Raw genomic sequence first — 19,386 nt, 5'->3', positions numbered from 1 at the left:
AATGTAATTCCATTTTATTTTATTCTTGTATTATTCTTTGGTTATTAATATATTTAATTCATTTTTAATTTATTCATTTAAGTCACAAGGGATAAGTAAAGTTAAGTTTAGAAAAAATCTTTCATTGGTTATTAAATTAATTTATCTAATTCCCTAGGGACAAGAATGTTATTCTATTTTAATTTTATTATATATTTTCCTATGGTTATTAAATTAATTAATTAAATTAATTATTCATATAATGTTAAACAGTCAAACAGTAATAAAATAATATTATAATTATAGTAATTAAATTTCTTTAATCAATTATATATATTATAATATATTATATATTCAAATGTAACTCCATTTTATTTTATTCATATATTATTCTCTAGTTATTAATATATTTAATTCATTTTTAATTTATTCATTTAAGTCACAAGGGATAAGTAAAGGGGGGTTTAGAAAAAGTCTTTCATTGGTTATTAAATTAATTTATCTAATTCCCTAGGGACAAGAATGTTATTCTATTTTAATTTTATTATATACTATCCTATGGTTATTAAATTAATTTATTTAATTAATTATTTATATCACTAGGGATAAGTAAAGGGGGTTTTCTCAATAATTGTTTATTAATTCCATTAAACCAATATTATTAGAAAAACCCCTTTACTTATCCCTAGTGAAATAAATAATTAATTAAATAAATTAATTTAATAACCATAGGATAATATATAATAAAATTAAAATAGAATAACATTCTCGTCCCTAGGGAATTAGATAAATTAATTTAATAACCTATGAAAGATTTTTTCTAAACCCCTTTACTTATACCTTATACCTTGTGACTTAAATGAATAAATTAAAAATGAATTAAATATATTAATAACGAGAGAATAATATATGAATAAAATAAAATGGAATTACATTTGAATATATAATATATTATAATATATATAATTGATTAAAGAAATTTAATTACTATAATTATAATATTATTTTATTATTGATTGACTGTTTAACATTATATAAATAAATAATTAAATAAATTAATTTAATAACCATAGGATAGATAAATTAATTTAGTAACCAATGAAAGATTTTTTCTAAACCCCCCTTTACTTATCCCTTGTGAGTTAAATGAATAAATTAAAAATGAATTAAATATATTAATAACCAAAGAATAATATATGAATAAAATAAAATGGAATTACATTTGAATATATAATATATTATAATATATATAATTGATTAAAGAAATTTAATTACTATAATTATAATATTATTTTATTATTGTTTGACTATTTAACATTATAATATTACCTAGCCGTTTTTTAGATAGCCATTGACAGTTAACCTAGTCAACCTAGCCGTTGGGAAGATCTGCTCTCCCTATTTATTATTTAGCCATGATCTGACTCCTCAACTTGTCCTGATGATGAACCACACTAGTTGGTTCGAAATGCGTCGACAAAGATTTTCTACATGTGATTTACGCCGAAATTCTTCTTATAATTGTTATGGATCACAAAAGCCTCAATTCAACAACAAATTCCTTCCTTTTTCTCTCGGACTAGATCCCTGACTTTGATGAATTATAAAGAAATTTACAATGTCTTCATAAGAAATTTACATAAGCTACCTCGGCTCCTTACTCTTTCCTATTGCAAGGTTTTATTTTATATTATTTTATTTTTCCCCTTTCTTTTTGAAATGGTTGGTTTTGTTTATAAACACTTTTGTTCTTGGTACCTTGAAATGTATTTTTAGATTTTTTTTTCTTCCTTAGTTTTCAAGATTTTTCATATCAACGGACTTTGGTTCTCTCACATGATGAATGATTTTTCTCACTGCTATGTTCCTCACACTTAACTCCATTTGTGTACACCCTTTCTTCTTTGCTTAAACTAGTATTTGTTTCAATTCCTTTACTTTTCATTCCTTTCACTTATTAATTCCATTCTTGTTGCTTGCAGGTTAGTTCTAATTTCTTATTTGAGGGCTTCCAAGATAAAAGTGTTAAGGTTTTGCATTTAAATTCTCTTCCAAGTACCCAAATGACTTATTTATTTTCTCCTTTTCATCCCTTTGAGGATTTTAGTTTAGGCCTATTTTCTTCTATTATATAATGTTGTCTAAATTTTTACAAGACTTGGTGATTGGGTCTAAATTTATTCTACCTTTATTTTAAGTGTTTTCTTGTAAATTCCTATTTCACGTTTTATGTGGCATTTAAATTGTTACATACCAAAACTTGGTTGTGGCTAGGTAGATTTTGATACTAGATTTGTTTTCTAAGTGTTTTATATAATTGGTGTCTGGAATTCTGAGAGGACATCTTTATTTACATCGAACTAGAACTGTGTAGATTCTATGAAATTTCTTTTGGATTAATGGTTTTCTTTCCTAGAAGATATATATATGATTAGAAATAATTTTGTATAGTACCATTAATTTCTTGTCAATTTATGCTTTTCTGCTTGAGCACATTTTTTTTTCTTTTTCACTGATAATTACTTGTAAAATTACTATGCAATTTTATGCAAACGAACCCTTCCTTTCATCATTAGGAATGATCATGTTTCTGGCATATCTTCTCTAAATTTTGGGCATAATACTTTTGATTTTTGACCCATTTAGTTAAGGATAATTCTTGTATAAAGAAAATAAATTACATGACTCCAAGTTTCCGAGATTTTGAAGTTCTATTTTTCTGAAGGATTTTGTCATGTGTTAGGGATTGAATGCCAGTTTAGGGATAATCTAAGAGCCTTTTATCAATGTTAACCCATGATCATGCTAACCTTGCACACACACACACACACACACACACACATTTAAACTCCTTTCGAAACTTAGTTGAAAAACAATTTCCTATCTAACTCATAATTTCTCTACAAAATCAATTCAAGATTTGAGTAAACACTTTCTTTTTGTAACAAATACATGCAAAACTATTTTTAGATAGTTATTTATAATATAATTTAAACCATTTTGCACAAGTAACCTTTTACCCTTTAATTATTTGTAATCATCCCTATCTAATATGTAGAAGTAAAAGTAATTATTGGATCTCAGACCTTTCTCGAGATAACATAAACAAACAACTCAATTACTTAGCCATGTTTCTTAAAATTATCTCTCAATAATTACTCTAATTTCATGGATCGACTTCTCAAGGTGCCTCTGAGCTTGTTCTAGATATGGGCCCTTACTAGGATGTCTAATGCTTAAGTAGGTTCCTTAGATCCTTGTGCGTGTGGTCATTAATTTAACACACTTTGACCCCTTCGGGCAACATAGATCCATATTAGATGCAAACTCCATGGTCGGATCCATGATCACTTGGCCTTGAATTGAGTCCCTGGCTACTCAAACAATTTTGGAATTACTATTTATGGAACCAATTTGAGTTGAACTCCTTAAAGATAATTAATGTCTTGGCGCTAAGCATACCATGGATTTCTTTAGGATACCAATGATTGTTAATCTATAAGTCATGTAGAAGAGAGTCATTTTAGGACTAAAATCCACTATCCGATTATATCAAATCCATTTCATACCCTAGGATCCATTCTTATTCTTTGAGATCCATTCTTATGCTTTGAGATTCATTCTTTTCCTATATATACCCTTCAATTCCTCTTGGTAAGAACCATTCAAGTTGATTGAATTATTTTATATTTTAAAATCCTATTTTATAGGTACACACTCAAATTAATGACTAATTTCATTCCACCTTTCTCAAGCCTCTAGGATTTTTTGCACCTTTCATCTCCAACGACTTCATAATAATTCCTTTTGTTAGCTAGGATCCAAAATCAGAAATTCAATTGTTCCATCATAGGGCATCTTCATTGGCATAGTTCCACTCATATATTGGAAATTTCAACCCTACAACCTCAAGGGTTCTATCATAGCTAAGGAAAGGGAGATATCATTCACTCCAACGGAAACATGTCTCTACATATTTCATTAATTTACAATGATAGATCTAGTGTTTATTGGTTATATATATATATATATATATATATATATATATATATATATATATATATGAGATTTGGTCCATATTAAAGGAAACACACCATGAAATTGATTCCAAACCTTGTCATCTCAAGCATAGGGTCTATCATTTGGGATCTAAAAAACCCTTATCATTCTACATTAGCTTTGATAGATTTAAATCCCTTAGCTCCTATCTTGTCATTTCTATATAGAAATCAACAAAACATTGAGGCACAACAAGGTTTGCATGATTGATGGGTTTTGGAGGACACACTTTTCTTTTTTGCAAGAAAATATATGATTATCCACATCATTCACCTTAGAGTGATTCATCCCTCATTTAAAAAATGATGGCACACTTTAACATATGATTTTTTGTAACCTGTTGGATTCACCTTTGGAATTAGTTAAATCATAGAGGATGTCAATTAATGTGGTTTTGTTGATAGAATCATGTCTAGAGATTTGATGGGTGGAGTCCCATCTAGTAAAGCCATGCCCTCCAACTACAAAGAGATAGGATTAGGAGGTTTGGTGAATGCAAAAAAACATATAAAATGTGTTAAAAGAAGGCAAAAACTATCTCTTCTCTCTCTCTTCAAAATAAAACCATTATGGTGTTAGAACTAAGTGTTTTCATTGATGTTAAAGTTTCTAAGGGAGAATTTTCATTGATGATAAAGGTTGATCAGTAGTCTAATATTTGGAGTCATTTTAATTGTAGATGATCTACTCAGATGTTATTGAAAACTACTTACATGGATAGATCTTGAAAAACCATTTCCAATTGTATATATAAGTCAAAAAATTGCCAAGGGGTTTAGAAGTAGTCTCAGTTTGAAAATGAGTGAGTGATTTAGGGCCCAAATTTGGAATTAATTTGGTATTCCCAAAGTTGGTGCTAATTTCGCATTCATTCAAAATTTTGTGTTGGGATACGAGATAAAAAAGGAAAGGTTCTAAGTTAATGGGTTCCACATATTGCCAAATAGTGTACTCCTCCCACCTTTGTCAAACATCAATCACACAATGGGGTCAACATTTTAATCACAGTCGCCCATTCATTTAAGAGAATGAATCCATGACAATAAAGTGGCATAATACAAAGAGGTGCATGGGTTTTATTGTCTACAAGACGAAAAATAGTGGAACTCCCCCGTTAAAATTAAAGCACATAGGGGGGTCTGCATTTGAATTTAGATCATCCATTTATCCCTCAAACAAATAATCATTGGCCAAAATCTTCTCGCATCGTTGAAAAAGCATGAGATCAATTGGTGCACATGTGGTAGACAGACAACATACAGTTGGAAAGTGACATGTCAAGACCACATCAGCAACCTTGGACCCATAGGTGATGTCAGCATTATGATGACACGGTAGTACTAGACTAGGACACCTGGCAGTCATTTTCAATGTTTTATGTGGCCAAGTGGACTAACTCCAGGTGACACTTTGCACCACTAATGAATTGCTACGTGGAAAGAATGATATAAGCATGACATCAACTTGAATTAGACAATTCAGAGTAAGAAAACAATGGAGTTTTGTTAGAGTATGTCATATTTGGAAGCTCACTAAAACTAGCAGTGAAGTTAACTACAAGTATAGTGGCACTCCCAAATTCGACAATGAATTTGGCAATTTGTGCCATATTTAGCACTCTACCAAAATTAGAACCTATGTTAAACTCTGTGTAAACTTCAGAGTTTCCTAAAACAATAATTTGACTCAGTTTTTCACCTCAAAACAAACAAATAAGAGATCATGGATAGATTGAACACATCAAGATGAGTAAACAAAAATTGAAAATCAAGAAGAAAATAAGATCAAAACCTTAATTAAGTGTAAATTATGATAAAAATATAGGTAAAATTAAACACTAAAAATAGCAACTCAAAATTCCTTATAAGACTCAAAGATTAAGCATAATATGTGAATCAGTGAAGGTATTTGGGAGTGAATCGAATCAAAAACCACAGAAGTTTGTTATGTTGAAGGTGTTTTTAAGGTGATTTTATGAGAAATAAGTGATTTAATTTTGTGAAAGAGAGGCCTTAATGATTCGAGTTTTAAAATTGGATGAAATATTAATTAACAAGGTCAAGCATGTTGGAGGTTGCAGTCTAGGGAATTGGAATTTCCTTTTAGTAGTAGCGAATAAATTGGGGAGTAGGAGCTTACTTCATGTTGGAGCCCAATAAACTAGCAAGTTGGAACTTGCAACAAATTGAGGGTTGAAGCCTTGCAATAAATTAGAGCCTATAAGATTTATGTAATACAAGATGTAGCTTATAAATTTCATCATAATACAAAAACTTTGGTGCTTTTCCTAGTTGGGTTTCCTTGTTATATTATTATTTCTTCATTTATGAATTGGTGTGCTTATGCTTATTATTTCAAGTATTATTTACTTTGAGCAAAAGTTTTTAAATTCTCACAATACTGATTCAGCCCCCCTCCAAGTATTATTGTCCTAGTTTCTAACAATTGGAATCAAAGCCAAGTTACTTGAACATAATTTTAAGAGTTGGAAGAAAGACCAGGGATAATGGGAGGCTAGGAAGGAGGCCACACCAATAGGGAACATATGTTCAATGGAATGAATTATACTTTTGTAAGATAAGGACGAAGAGCTATATTGATCAGGAGCTCAGGAACAAGTGTTGTAAAATGGTCAAAAATGAAAGTGCTCAGAACTTGTTCAAACCTGAATGACTGGATAGAGCTCGTCTTCCTGATTCGGCACCATGAACGGTTCGAAAAACGGTCTCCGTATGAGAAAGTTATGCAAAAAACAAAATCGCCCAATAACCCTTAATTTTTTATTTTTTTCAAAAAAAAAATTAAAAAAAATATTCCACAGAATATTCCTTGGAATATTCCTTTTAGGCATCGAATCAGAAGCTGCCATGTGGTAGGCCCAGAGGGTACCACGTGGCCCTGGGTGATGTCAACAAGGGTATGTGCATGGTTTAAAATTTTTGGGAGTTCCGTGGTTTGAACCTAAGACCTCATGTCTACAAATGCAGTGCCTTACCAACGCACCACATGGGTCGGACTTGTTATGTTGGCCTAGGCAAGTTCATTTGAACGTTAAACTTAGGTTTGGGCGGGGCCCGAAGGGGGCCAGCCCCCATACCACGTGACCAACGCCATTAAACCGTGGGCCTAAACCCCCACTGCTCGACACGAAATCCAATGCAAACCTCCAGCCGCTTATCCCGGTCACATGCGCGCTAAAAATGGAGTTAACTGCCAGTTAGCATGGCAGAAAATTTGGCGGAGCGCCAAATTTGGGCGGTCCCGCCATATTTGGCGGGCCTAACTGGCCCCAACTAAAGTTATCTGGAGTTTTTGTAGGGGCAGCTGGCAGTTGGGAGTAAATGGCCATAACTTTGGCTAGGAAAGTCCTTTTTGGACGAAGTTTTTTTTTGATTTTGGGTCTCTTCGACCTTCTGAAGCCATTGGCATAGGTTTCACAGCCATCTGAGTCATTTGCAAGTGTTTTAGCTTCGTGGAAGTTCCAGGAGTCACTAGGGCCAAATCAGTTTGGGAGCTACATTGGGAATTGTGTAGCCATTGAATGTGGAACGAAGGTCATTCCTGAAGGTTTTCAGCATTATAAATCCATTTCTATAGCTCGTTTTTCCTGTTGAGGCATTCTTCTCACTTTTTAGCTTCAGGGAAGCTTTCAGGGCCACCAGGGCCATTTCAGTGTTTGAGCTGTTTGGGGGATGTGTTCATCCATTTTTGGTGATTCAAAAGCCTATGTTTGCTATTTTCGACCTTATGAGTCTAATGGAAGAGGTTTCAGAACCAATTGAGGTCATCTTCACCTCGAAATTCTCCATGCAAGTTTAAACGGCCACAAGGGCCAATTGGGGAAAGTACTGTATGAAGGTACAATTTCACTGTTTAGTGCTTGGGAAAGAGCATGTTTAGCTAATTCCTATCTTCTCATTTTGTATTTACAGTCAGATCTGTCTTTCGAGACACTCATATTCTTTTATTAGCCTTTGTAGCATTTTTAATACAAGAGGACAAGCCTAGTTTGAGAGGCTTGGTCCAGCAGATGTAGCCCAGGAGGGGGTGAACTGCTTTATCATTTTGATGTCTTTATTTGCTGAGGATGATATGCTAAACAAAGCTGATATAAATTGTTAAATAGAAAATATACACAACTTGCATACACACATAATCACCTATTCAGCTGCAGAAAGTTATTTGTTTTATTCCGCAAGACATCAAACTTCAAGTATGTGTATGTCAGAGACTTCTAAGTGTTTACTTCGTTATTTCTTTAGGCAGAGCCTGTAGAGGGCCAGGTAGCCTCTGGAACTCATCCTCTCTTTAGAGGTAACATGTCCGGTGAATGCCCCTACAGTCTATCTCTGTATAAGAAATAATAAGTTTTCACATTTTTAGAGGTCACTTGGAGTGTATAGCTCACATTTGCAATTATGGGAAATGGATACCTTGCACCCTTAAACAAGTACAATCCATTTTCAGATCAGATGGTATTAGAGCACTAGGTTTGCTTGATTGACATCACTAGCTTGATTGTGTAGCTTGAAAGGTGTCTTAAGTAGTGTTGAAGATTGACTGCTTTATTATTCTGCAAACTACTTGTTGTTTGAGTTTGCTGAAGCTCTTTTGTTCCTTTTTATAATGACAACTTCCATAAGTGAGTTCTCAAAATCATCCTCCTTCACAAGATTTTTTGATGAAGGCTTGAAGAAAGAATTTTTCATCATGATGAATATGGTGAGAGAAATGTATGAGGATGAAAGAAAGAGCTCTAGACTTCAAGAACAGTTGAATTCCATGAGGGAAGAGCAGTTGAATTCCATGTGGTGCCTTAGTAAGGCGCTGCATTTGTAGACATGAGGTCTTAGGTTCAAACCACGAAACTCCCAAAAATTTTAAACCATGCACATACCCTTGCTGACATCACCCAGGGCCACGTGGCACCCTCCAGGCCTGCCACATGGCAACTTTTGATTTGCTGCCCAAAAGGAATATTCCAAGGAATATCCTGTGGAATATTCTTTTTATTTTTTTTTTGAAAAAATTCAAAAATTAAGGGTTATTGGGCGATTTTGTTTTTGGCATAGCTTTCTCATACGGAGACCGTTTTTCGAACCGTTCATGACGCCGGAATCATGGAGATGAGCTCTATCTCGTTCAGTGATACAGGTGGATATTGGTGGCCACCTGCTAATTCCACTTGGATCCCCTCTAATGCTTGTTACAGTTTTTTTCAGTTTCCTTAATTATAGCACAATTTACTATTTTTAGCAGTTTTTCGGGTCCTAAACTTCCGGAGCCGTTTTGAGGCCCTAAACGACATTTTTTGAGAAATCCACCGCAGCGATTTTTTTGATAAAAATTGTCTTTTCCGTCGTAGTCCTCGGAGAGATCTTTCCAATGGGCTATCATGCACGTCAAACGGAGATAGTACGACTAATTCGCGACCCCGGGAAGTTGATGTACCAACTTACCCAAAAACGGGGCCCACAATTTGGCGTTTCATCTTCTAGGGTTAGGTTTTGGAATGTGAAGGGTTTTCCATTGTTTCTCAAGGCCTTCGAGCCTCATTGTAAGACAGTTCAGAGGCATGTAGCCACCACATCTCTTCTCAGAGATAAGCTACCATCGCCCTAGCTGGTTCATTTCCATTTCTGTTTGTAAGCATATTTCAGTATTTTACAGTAATGAATTGAGGTATTATTTCCGCTGCATATCTGTCTTTATGGTTATATCTGTATTTTATTGTGTTCCTGTTTAAATCCGGATCAGTGGTATCAGAGCGGTCTGCTTTTCTTCTTTGTTTTTCTTTGCATGTCCCCAACAAGGTCGGGATATAAGGAGTTAGGGCTTGAACTGGTCGAACCTTTGCAAGACCAGCCTCGCAAATCCCGACGGCCTCCCATGGCGGATGAAAAGAAAGACGAGGGGGCAGGAGATCCTATCAAAATCTTGCTCGAAGAAGCCCTCAAGCGACAAAGGAACGCGACGATGGACAACTTTGCCCAATTCCTTCAGCAACTACCCAGGGGCAACGCATCGGCTTCCAATAGCAACTCTGGAAACGCCACACCATTTAAGGTACAAGTTAATTTTGAAATCCCCATATTCGAGGGTCAGATAGACGCAGATGCCGTCGATAAATGGTTAAATGTGCTAGAGGGTTATTTTTCTGTTCATGATTTTTCCAGTCGGGAAAATATTATTTTCGCTCTTCTCAAAGCAGCCCCCCACGTCAAGGATTGGTGGGAAACCTACTACAAACAGAAAGATGAAAGTACAGGCTCACTATTTTCAGTCACACCGACTTGGGATTCATTCCGAGATGCCATCAAGGAGCAGTACTACCCTGTCGGAAGCTATGAGGATCAATACATAAAGTGGACCACGCTACGGCAGGGAAGGGACCAAGACGTACCAGAGTTCACCAATATTTTCCATACCCTTCGCGCAAAGTTGGGTATCAAGGATACAGAGCATCATTTGGTACTAAAATACCGGGGCTGCCTGCACAAGTACATCCAAGAAGAAATAGAATTTCTGAACATCTCCTCGCTCGGCATGGCATACCGATATGCCGTCAAGGTCGAGCAAAAGTTTAAACAGAAGAAGCGAGACTTTGGGTCTGTGAATCCGAAACAAGGGAAAGGTGCCCCCAAACCGCAGAACAAAGGACAAAGCCAAGGCGGGGCGACGCAAGACAACCCGCCAAAGCTGCAAGCAAAGAACAGCGTCGCGAAGCTGAAAAAGGACACCGGAAAGTGGTGTGAGTTCCATAAGAGCTCCACTCACAACACAAGTGAGTGTCGGGCCAAGCAGTCACTGGTGGCCGAGCTAAAGGTTTCAGAATCAGATGCATGTTCTGACTCTGAGTCAGAACTCGATAAGGGGAATGACAAAGGGAAGCAGATTATCAATGCGGAGCCCAATGCCACTATTGCCACCACGAAGATCCAGAAGGAGGAACCTGAAGATCCAGAGGAGGAGGAGCGTCTCTTCCACTCCCAGATGTGGGTAAAGGGCTCCCCGCTACAGTTCATTGTCGACAGCGGGAGCCAAAAGAACCTCATTTCGGCAGAGGTCGTGAAACGGCTGGGCTTACCGACCACAGCGCATCCACAACCATACACCATTGGGTGGCTGCACCAAGGACGGGATCTTCGCATGAGCCAACAGTGTCACCTTCCATACAACATCAAGCCCTTCACGGATGAGGTATTGTGTGACATTGCACCCCTTGAAGTTTGTGATGTGTTATTAGGACAACCATACTTGTGGAAGCGACATGCTGTGTATGAGTCAAGGCCCTGTGCTGTTATTGTTACTTTGGGAAATAAGTTGTACAGGATACCAGAGGTAGCACCGCCTACCGCCATCTCTTTGGTTACTGCAAAACAATGCAGTAAGCTCATTTCCAAAACCAGGAAGTTTGTTTTCCTGATGATACGCCCTCAAGAAAAGAAGAAGACGGTGGCCACGACCTCTAGACAGGGCCCCTCCGCACGACAACTACAGATGGACAAGGTCGTGGAGGAGTATGAGGACATCTTCACCTCCCCCGCAGGGGTTCCTCTGCACTGTCAGGTCAAGCACTCCATTGATCTAACCCCAGGTTCGCCGCTGCCCAATGGACCAATCTATCGGCGCTCTGTTCTGGAGAACGATGAAATCAAGAGGCAGATTCAGGAGCTGCTGCAAAAAGGTCACATCTGTCCGAGTTCATCGCCCTGTGGGAGCCCGATTGTGTTGGTACAAAAGAAGGATGGGACTTGGAGACTCTGTATTGACTATCGGGCGCTGAACAAGATCACTGTCCGTAATAGGTACCCAATCCCACGGATTAATGACCTCCTGGACCAACTAAAGGGGGCAAAATATTTCAGCAAGATCGATTTGAAGTCAGGATATCACCAGGTACCAATCGAACCCTCCGATGTGTGGAAGACTGCCTTCAAAGCCAAGGAGGGCCTTTTCGAATGGTTGGTTATGCCTTTCGGATTGACGAATGCTCCTGCAACCTTCATGAGGCTAATGGACGACATATTGCGGCCATTCACCAACTCATTTGTAGTGGTATACTTGGATGACATCTTGATCTTTAGCAAGACTTGGGAAGAGCACCTCCACCACATCCGACAGGTTCTCCAAACACTGCGACAACACAAGTTATGTGCCAATTTGGAGAAATGCACTTTTGGCATGACTCAGGTTCAGTATCTTGGATACATTATTGATGAACGAGGGGTGCATGTGGATCCAGCCAAGATCCAAGTCATTTGGGATTGGCCATCTCCAACAACTCTGACAGAGCTTCGCAGCTTTCTAGGCCTTGCCAACTTCTACCGCAAGTTCGTATTGGGATTTTCTCATATCACTTGGCCCTTGAGTCAGGTCACCAAAGGAGGAGCGAAAGTAAAAAAAATTTGGTCCGAATCTCAACAAAAGGCATTCACAGAGTTGAAAGGTCGACTCTGCACAACACCAGTTCTTGCATTACCAGACTTGCAACAACCATTTGAGGTCGAGACAGATGCCTCTGACTATGCTATTGGGGCAGTCCTTACTCAACACGGGCATCCAATGGCATATCACAGTGAGACACTTTCAGACACAGTCCGGAAGTATCCCACTTATGACAAAGAGATGTATTCCATTGTGCAGGCCTGTCGACAATGGAAGCATTACATTTTGGGGAAGGAAACGGTCATCCACACAGACCACCGACCCCTGCAGTTCATACAGTCCCAAGGGAAATTGGAGAATGATCGCCATCAGAAGTGGTCCACATACCTGCAACAGTTCCATTTGAATATCAAGTATAAGAAGGGCAACACCAATAAGGTCGCAGATTGCCTCAGTCGACCACCGATCATGGCATTAACCACTGTGCTCAACTCTTGTGGGCACGAGACTTCTGATTGGCCACTGCTCTACAAAAGCGACCCGGAATTCGGCCACACATACCAGACACTCTTGGAGGGTCAACATGTTAAAGATTTTCACCTCCAGGACGACCTGTTATGCCACCTGGGTCACCTTTGTGTTCCTTCCAGCGAGCGTGCCAAGATGATCTGGGAAGCACACTACAGTCGGGCCGTTGGGCATTTTGGGGTTGAAAAAATAGTGGTTGTATTGCAGAAATATTTCTATTGGCCGAATCTTCGACAAGATGTCGGGAAGTACATCAGATCATGCACTGCTTGCGCCATTGCCAAACCGACCATCAAGAAGCAGGGCCTCTATAGCCCGCTGCCTACCCCTAGTCGACCTTGGGAATCCATCTCCATGGATTACATGTCAGGCCTCCCTTCCACTAGGCATGGAAATGACTGTGTTTTTGTGGTCGTCGACAGGTTCTCAAAGATGGCCATTATGGCGGCCTGCAAGAAGAATATCACAGCAGAAGCCACTACTAAACTCTTCTTTGAACGAGTATGGGTACACTTTGGGATCCCACAGTCTATCATTTCGGATCGGGACAACAGGTTCCTCAGTACATTTTGGTCTAGCCTCTGGTCGATGCTGGACACCAAACTCACTAAGTCCACAGCCTTCCATCCTCAAACTGATGGCCAGACTTAGGTCGTCAACAGGATGATCGTACACATTCTACGCATGTACAACTCAAAGCATCCACGCACATGGGACGAGAGCCTTCCCTATGTTCAGCACAGCTACAACCGGGCTCTCCACAGCTCGACTGGCCACAGCCCTTTTCAGGTGGGATTAGGATTCCAGCCACTATGTCCCATCGATGTGGCCATGCCATTTGTAGCTACTCACGCAGATTCTGCTCATGTCCAGTCTGAAACAGATAAGGCAAACAACTTCATTGAGCACATCCAACATATTCGCCAGCAGGTCCATGACATTCTGGAGAAATCAAACGCCAAGTACAAGCAGCGACATGATCAACATCGAATGCTACACAAGTTTCGAGTGGGCGACAAAGTCTAGTTGCATTTGCAAAAGGAACGCCTTACCGGAGCCTATCGGAAACTCAGACCACTCCGATATGGCCCTTACACCATTACCAAGGTTGTGGGAGAGAATGCATTTGAGCTCAGCATTCCCCCATTCCTTGGCCTGCACCCGGTGTTCAATGTCGACTGCCTTCGGCCATACTTTCCACCATTACTAGACACGTCCGACATTGCAGAACAACTCACACCCACAGAGTTAAATCCAGCTTGCATGGAACAAGCTGCAACTGATCGGATCATGGACACACAGATCAGGCACACTCGCCAGCAGAATATCCAACTGTATCGAGTTGTCAAAGCAGGACAATTCCTTCACCAGGGCAAGTGGCTCACCAAGGACCAAGTGCAGCAGAAGTTCCCTCATCTCATGGAGGAACTCAACGCAATGGGGACCATTGCTTCCTAAGGGGGGAGGAATGATCCAGGTGGATATTGGTGGCCACCCGCTAATTCCACTTGGATCCCCTCTAATTCTTGTTACAGTTTTTTTTAGTTTCTTTAATTATAGCACAATTTACTATTTTTAGCAGTTTTTCAGGTCCTAAACTTCCGGAGCCGTTTTGAGGCCCTAAACGATGTTTCCGTCGTAGTCCTCGGAGAGATCTTTCCAACGGGCTATCATGCATGTCAAACGGAGATAGTACGACCAATTCGCGACCCCGGGAAGTTGATGTACCAACTTACCCAAAAACGGGGCCCACAATTTGGCGTTTCATCTTCTAAGGTTAGGTTTTGGAATGTGAAGGGTTTTCCATTGTTTCTCAACAATAAATAGGCCTTCGAGCCTCATTGTAAGACAGTTCAGAGGCATGTAGCCACCACATCTCTTCTCAGAGATAAGCTACCATCGCCCTAGCTGGTTCATTTCCATTTCTGTTTGTAAGCATATTTCAGTATTTTACAGTAATGAATTGAGGTATTATTTCCGCTGCATATCTGTCTTTATGGTTATCTATGTATTTTATTGCATTCCTGTTTAAATCCGGATCATTCAGGTTCGAACCAGTTCTGAGAAATTTTATTTTTTACCATTTTACGACACTTGGTCCTGAGCTCCTGATCACACCTCCCAAATGAGAGGGCTTTTGGTCCCCAAAAGCTTACGGAATATCTGAACTGAACTATACAACAATTGAGAACAGAAATATCCTCTTCCGTTCAGCCAAAAGAACATACTGATGCCAAAATGGCCTTCCTTATCAACTGTCGTCATGGAAAATGTTGCTGCATAAGACAAGTACTCGTCGAATCCCGACCAAGCTTGTTCGCCAGACAAACTGAAAGTTTGTAGAAACCAGCAATGAAACTTGCTGATATATGAGCTGAAATACTCTCTTGGGCATGTGGGCTTTCCAGTTGTCACGATGCCCATCCATGGCACCTCCGCTCCAGAAGAAGAGTTGCCTCCCAAATGAGAAGGCTTTTACAAAGATGAAACACCTCATCATTTCTCCTCTTTACAATCTTGGAGATCAAATTAATTTTTTCCAAGTCAATATTACATTACATGCATGGTTTAAAACAAAGTAATCAACCCTTCAAGTTAATCACACATACATGTTTAAAATACAAGGAAATCATCATGATCCCTGTGCTCATGCATATCATTCTCATGCATGCAGTTTATCCTTCAACTTTCTCTTAAGTACAATAATAAGTACAATATCCTTGATCACATGTACATGTACTTTCAAAGCTGAAATGAATATAACTTTCGCTGCGATAGAGTGAGTCTCATACTTAGCTTTTCCATCCTGCAACTTGCATTCCCTTAACAAAGAAATGCATTCCATCAAAAGACATGCAACTTTAATTGGATAAGAATTCTAACCATTTCTTACCAATCCATTTCAAAGGCGCTTCCTTTAACTGCACATTGATATCAACATGTGTATCATCCTAACACATATCAATGATGGAAACTTCCTTCCCATTCTTGCCATACTCTTTCTCCAATTTCTTCAACTTTCGTGGAAGCATTGTTGGATTCAGAGTCCAACACCTTTCAGCAGTATGTCCATGCTTATGGAAATAAGTACAACACATGTTCATCTTCTTGACAACATGATTTGCATTGTTCAATGGAACTTTGGCTTCTTGCCTCCTTTCCTTCAAAAGTTTCCTATATGTTGCCATTCTTTTCCAACATCTAGAAACACTATGGTTAACCAACCCAAAAAAAGAACATGCAATTCTTTTCCAATGCTTATGTGGAAATTTACCATGCTTTACATGATCAAATGAAATATGATTGAAATCAGATTTATACCTTTCTCTTTCACCTTCATTACCTTCATGAGGAGGTGAATCAAATGAAGAAGAAGTTCCTTTTGGAACACCATTAATCCCTTCAATGGTTTTAGAGCTTTCACCACTTTCTTGTTCAAGTGCATGCTTATGCACACCTTCTTCTTGCAAGATATGTTTCAAACTATTGCATTCATCAAGGATACAACTTTTACAACCTTGAGATAGAGAACTTGAAATGAAACTCCTTCTAGGAATTGTTTCAATTACCTTCATGACTGCTTTGGAACTTTCTCCATAAGATCATCCATAGCCAAGACCCAAATTCTTAGGCCTTACCTTAACCATTATTGGCTCAACTATACCTTGTGCATGATTGCCCAATCCTTTTCCTTCATATCCCATTTTGGACATCAACTTGGACCCTATGCCTCTGGTATTTTTCTCAAAAGAACCAACATAAACATTCTTATAATAATTTGAAGACAAACTAGAATTGTTTACCTCTTCTTCAAGCTGATACTTGGCTAAGGCTTCTTTAGCAACAAGGAGTTGTGTCTCCAACTCATGCATCCTTTCCAGATTCATGTTTGCAATATGAAGTTGGCCTTCCATTTCTTGCAATTGGTCAAAAAGCAACCTCTTCTCTTCCCTCATAGAATTCAACTGCTCTTGAAGTCTAGAGCTCTTTCTTTCATCCTCATACATTTCTCTCACCATATTCATCATGATGAAAAATTCTTGCTTCAAGCCTTCATCAAAAAATCTGTTGCAGGATGATTTTGAGAACTTTCTTATGGAATTTGTCATTATAAAAAGGAACAAAAGAGCTTAAGCAAACTCAAACAACAAGTAGTTTGCAGAATAATAAAGCAGTCAATCTTCAACACTGCTTAAGACACCTTTCAAGCTACACAATCAAGCTAGTGATGTCAGTCAAGCAAACCTAGTGCTCTGATACCATCTTGATCTGAAAATGGATTGTACTTGTTTAAGGGTGCAAGGTATCCATTTCCCATAATTGCAAATGTGAGCTATACACTCCAAGTGACCTCTGAAAATGTGAAAACTTATTATTTCTTATACAGAGATAGACTGTAGGGGCATTCACCAGACATGTCACCTCTAAAGAGAGGATGAGTTCCAGAGGCTACCTGGCCCTCTACAGGCTCTGCCTAAAGAAATAATGAAGTAAACACTTAGAAGTCTCTGACATACACATACTTGAAGTTTGATGTCTTGTGGAATAAAACAAATAACTTTCTGCAACTGAATAGGTGATTATGTGTGTATGCAAGTTATGTATATTTTCTGTTTAACACTTTATATCAGCTTTGTTTAACATATCATCTTCAGCAAATAAAGACATCAAAATGATAAAGCAGTTCACCCCCTCCTGGGCTACATCTGCTGGACCAAGCCTCTCAAACTAGGCTTGTCCTCTTGTATTAAAAATGCTACAAAGGCTAATACAAGAATATGAGTGTCTCGAAAGACAAATCTGACTGTAAATACAGAATCAGAAGATAGGAATTAGCTAAACATGCTTTTTCCCAAGCACTAAACAGTGAAATTGTACCTTCATACAATACTTTCCGCAATTGGCCCTGGTGGCCCTTTAAACTTGCATGGAGAATTTCGAGGTGAAGATGACCTCAATTGGTTCTGAAACCTCTACCATTAGACTCAGAAGGTCGAAATAGCAGACATAGGCTTTTTAATCAGCAAAAACGGATGAACATAGCCCCCAAACATCTCAAGCACTAAAATGGCTCTCATGGCCCTGAAAGCTTCCCTGAAGCTAAACATTGAGAAGAATGCCTCAACAGGCAAAACGAGCTGTAGAAATGGATTCAGAATGCTAAAAGTTATTTGTTTTATTCCGCAAGACATCAAACTTCAAGTATGTGTATGTCAGAGACTTCTAAGTGTTTACTTCGTTATTTCTTTAGGCAGATCCTGTAGAGGGCCAGGTAGCCTCTGGAACTCATCCTCTCTTTAGAGGTGACATGTTCGGTGAATGCCCCTACAGTCTATCTCTGTATAAGAAATACTAAGTTTTCACATTTTCAGAGGTCACTTGGAGTGTATAGCTCACATTTGCAATTATGGGAAATGAATACCTTGCACCCTTAAACAAGTACAATCCATTTTCAGATCAAGAGGGTATCAGAGCACTAGGTTTGCTTGACTGACATCACTAGCTTGATTGTGTAGCTTGAAAGGTGTCTTAAGCAGTGTTGAAGATTGACTGCTTTATTATTCTGCAAACTATAAAGTTTACACATGCTTACTCTTACAATAGTAAAGGTTACACATGCTACAACAAGAACTCAAGAAGGACAATTGATTGTATTAATGTCAAAATTTATGAGCACACTTATTTTGTACATAAACAACTAGAAAACATCAATTCCAACAAACAAGTCATCCATGATGATGATAATAATGGACTAGTTGAAGATGAAGTCATTAAAGAACCAAATAATCCACAATTAAAATATCCTTCAAGGTATGTGGAAAAATACCATCCCATTGATGTGATTATAAGTGACTTGCATACAAGTGTTCAAACAAGAAGAAGCCTTATGAATCTCCCTACTCAAGCGTATGTAGCCTTGTTGTCCATGATTGAACCGAAGGATTTTCCTCAGGCCGACTAGGATGAAAATTGAGTAAAGGCCATGAATGAAGTGATTAATCAAATCAAGAAAAGTTAGACTTGGGAGATAGTTTCGAGACCAGAAAATAAAGACATTATTGGCACAAATTTGGTCTTCAAGAAAAACTTGAATGAAAATGGAGAAGTGGTAAGAATAAGGCCAGATTGGTGTGTAAGGGTTATGCTCAAGTAGAAGGACTAGATTTCATTGAAACCTTTGCTCCAATTGCATGACTAGATGCCATAAACATTTTCTTGCATTTTGCTAGTTATAAAAAGTTTAAAATATACCATATGGATGTCAAATTTGCCTTCTTAAATGGTGAGCTACATGAAGAAGTTTATATTAAGGAACTTGATCATTTTCAATTAATAGATAAACTTGATTATGTTTGTAGGATGAAAAAGGTTTTATATGGCCTTAAGTAAGCACCCAGGGATTGGTATTAGAGGATGGAAAAGTATCAAATT

This window comes from Pinus tabuliformis, chromosome 5_2, assembly GCF_031772625.1.
Source record: "Pinus tabuliformis cultivar Carrire ecotype Pingquan chromosome 5_2, CPIR1, whole genome shotgun sequence".
NCBI lineage: Eukaryota > Viridiplantae > Streptophyta > Pinopsida > Pinales > Pinaceae > Pinus > Pinus tabuliformis.
Note: the sequence above shows the minus strand (reverse complement) of the source record.